We start from the raw sequence: 3,750 nt of genomic DNA, 5'->3' as shown, positions 1-3,750 counted from the left end.
ATCAGTTATCGTTCTGACCTAAGTATGTAGATCGTTGAACCCTCTCCAAAATTGTCCTTTGTATTTGGCTTCGTATGGAATTCCACAAGCCACTTTCCTTATGATGTTCTATTCTGGTATCAGACGCAATATTTATTTTCATTGCTCCGAACCCATTTCACCTTTTGATTAGGCATCGAACGATTGTCTGCCCACTTGAAACTTCTTATTGTACCTTCTTACTCTGCTCTCGATGTTTTTCTTAAGTCTCAATTCAAGAGATACTGACGGTGATTCCTCATATATCACTCTAGGTGATGACTCTGCCGTGCAGGATATCAAGGTAAACATGTCAAGGGTGATTCCTCTGGTTTCACCTTGATGGTATGGACCTGAACCCCGACTGTTACAATGATAAAGACAGGTCGGCCCCAAGGGTACCCGGGAGGGATAACGTGGCGGAACGACAGGACAGGTGGAGACCACCTAGGAGAGAGGTGGGCCTGGTCCCTGGTCATGGTCCGCGAGTTACCAAGTCGGCACGACAGGAGACCTATTCGTGTCCGCGAGCTACTAATAATACACTAATGGATTTGGGTATTTGATCTGAGTTGCCGCAGGCCTAAACGCACTAACTGCCATGCGGGGTGATGGTATATGGGACCCTCAACATTATATGATTTCTTCCAAAAGCTCTGTCAGACGTCCAGTTCAGCATTGTGGCGTGGTCGAGGAAGCGGATCCTAGAAGAGTTCCGTTTTGTCCCGGTCACCCTCGCAATGACCCGGAGTTCTTAGGGGTGAGTGTCGGATTTTGGGTTCCGGCAAAACCCTTGAGGTTCGAACACTGGGGTGCGCATGAAGATCTCCCCCTACCGAATCATGCCCTCACCCTCACCGCGATTTCAAAGCCTAGCTCGCCGAACCCGCAACACAAGAGACACGAGATTTATACTGGTTCGGGCCACCGTTGTGGTGTAATACCCTACTCCAGTGTGGTGTGGTGGATTGCCTCTGGGGCTGAGGATGAACAGTTACAAGGGAAGAACAACCTCCTAAGGAGAAGGTGTTCTTGTGCTTGGTGAGTGTGAGGATGGAATGGATCCAGTCCAAGATGAGTTGCCTCCTATGGTGGTGGCTAGTCCTATTTATAGGTCCTCTCCCCAAATATTGAGCTGGAAGGGATGCCACAACAGCCAATTTGAAGGGGGACAACTAGTACAAGTTATCTTGACCAAAGGTGGTCTTCGCCTGCGAAAGGCTCTGGTGGTGACACCGTCTTGGGCTCCATGGTGACCTCCGTCCTGCCGTCCTGCTGGTCTTGGTCTCGTTGCACCGATATGGAAACCTTTGCCTGATGCCTCGGGACCCCTCACCTGCGCTTGCCCCTTTAGCACCAAAGAGGAAACGAGGACACTGCGCACGCTGGCGCCCGCCTGGCGCCTGCCTTGCTCCAGTCGTCATGGCTTACATCATAGGAACCTCGCGAGGTTCCCCCTGGCCTTGATCTCTCCGCCCCTCGTGAGCCAGCCTGGCGAGGCTGCCCCCGAGGAGGTCTTGCGTCATCCGCCTCGCGAGGCTAGGCCCTCGCGAGGGTCTTGAGTGTTTCCTGGTGAAGATGGGCCGTACGGGGCCGCTAGTGGAGCCACGCCGTGGGCCGCAGGCAGGCAAGTCTGGGGAACCCCATTCCCAGGACGCCGACAGTAGCCCCCGGGCCCAAGGCGTGCTCGGACTTGGCTTCAAGGCGAAGCCAAAGGGCAAATGCGGAGCGCTGCGGCCCCAATAGCTTGCGGCCTTGGTCGATGCGTGGTGATCGATTGGACGTGGGCGGCCCCGCTTCCCCACGCAGCCTTGATATCCACCTGGCTAGGCGGCCACGGCGTCCTACACAGTTATTTCCCCATTGCTGGCAACGCGCTCCCCAACTCCTCCGCTTCCTCGAACCTCAACTTCCTCTTCGAATCCGACCCGAGCTCAGTCCTCTCCATCGCCATGGCGCCGAACCGAACGAAGAAAGGGAAGAAGCCCCTGTTCCCAGTCGGCCCGCCTCCGGCCGTCGAGCCCGCCGTCGGCCAATCGCGGGTGCTCAATCAGGAGGCCATGGACAAGGTCCGCCCTGCGCTCGCCACCAGCTTCAACGAATGGGGAGGGACGATGGCCTGGCCTACATCCCTAGCTTCTGTCGACAGAACAGCCACCGAGGTCCAATTCTTCATCGACGCCCTATGGGCCGGCCTGGTCCCTCCCTTCTCCGCCTTCTTCAACGCCGTGCTTTCCCATTACCAGATCCATATGATGCACCTAGATCCCCAATCTGTCACCCTCCTTGCCGTCTTTGCCTTCGTCTGCGAGGCCATGGTGGGCATTGCCCCCTCCGTGGCCCTTCTGCACCATTTCTTCTCGCTGCACCTGACTGACCCCCGGCAGTGCTTGGGGTGCCTGAGCTTCCAGGCCGTGGTGGCGACAGCCGGCTCGGGGATTGACTTTGAACTCCCGCTGTCTACGAGCGAGTTCCGGACGTGATGGGTGTATGTCGATGTCAGAGTACTCAGCCCCTTGCTCTCGCCTCCGTCGTCGCCTGCCGTCCCCAGCTCTGGCTGGGGCCACGAGAAGCTCGCGGGCTCCCGCCTTGCTTTCGTCTAGCTCCGGTTGAGGAGGCTGAAGGACCTTGGTGTGACCGCGCCCAAGGTGATGAAGGAGTTCCTCCGACGCCGCATCGCCCCACTCCAGCGCCACTCCCAGCCGATGTGGGCCCTGACCGGCGACCAGGATCGCATGAGGCTTCAGGAGTCGGGGCTCCTAGCCAAGGCATGAAGAACGGTGCTCGAAGTCTTGACAGGCGACCCCTCGCCAGGCGATATGCCGCAGGAGGGTTGTCTCTTGTACTGCTGCTCGAACAGGGTGGAGTTCATGGGGCAGATGCCCCCCTTTGATGAATGGGGGTTGCGTCTAGTTGGCATTGTGGGGCCCACGAGAACCCCGTCACCGTGGTTCCCCTCCTTGTCGCCGACGCTGAACTTGCCCCAAGAGTGGACGCAGGGGGGCAAGCATCGCTGGAGGCCGGGGGCGCGGGTGCTGAGGTGCCGATGCCGCCCGAGGCTCCTGAGGCGCCATCCTCGGGAACCCATGACTCTTGCCCTGGGGTGGCAGCTGAGGGGGCGATGCAATTCGCTGCTCCTGAGGTTGAACCCCCCGAGGCCTCAGCGAGCCATCGCGAGGCGGAGCCCGACAGCTCTCCCCAGCTTGGCGCTCCTGAGGTCGTCTCCTTGGGCGCTTCACCAATCGCGCGTCGTGCTGGCCACCACGTCCAACGCTTCGGCAGGCTCCGCGTGGACTTCGAAGCGCTCCGCAAGAGGAAGGGGTCCCCAAGCTGCAGCAGTGGCGCCTTCCGGCCATTGAAACAAAGGAAGTACATCGCCATAGATGAGTAAGTACCTTATCTTTATAATTCCTCGAGTGCTGCTTCCCTTCCCGACGGTGGCTCTTCAGGACCCCCTCTACAGAGGCCGTGAAGCCTCCCGGGAGGCAACCTTCTCCTCCCCCGAATCTCCCGCTGGCCTTGAGCGTCCCAAGCCAGCATGCCTCCCCCGGCGCGAGGTCGGCCAGGGAGGCAGACACGCTAGCCTGGCGCCTTGAGCCCGCGCTCCTGCCGTCTCTTCTTCGTGGCCTCACCGAGGGCGCGACGAGCGTGCCAAGGGCTCCTCCTCTGGTTGTGGACGGCGGCTGGATGGCTTCGGTCTTGGCTTCCTCTTCGAGTGGCGAACCTCAACTC

This window comes from Triticum aestivum, chromosome 4D (assembly GCF_018294505.1).
Source record: "Triticum aestivum cultivar Chinese Spring chromosome 4D, IWGSC CS RefSeq v2.1, whole genome shotgun sequence".
Taxonomy (NCBI): Eukaryota; Viridiplantae; Streptophyta; class Magnoliopsida; order Poales; family Poaceae; genus Triticum; species Triticum aestivum.
The sequence above is the reverse complement of the archived record's forward strand: the minus strand, read 5'-3'. Positions refer to the sequence as shown.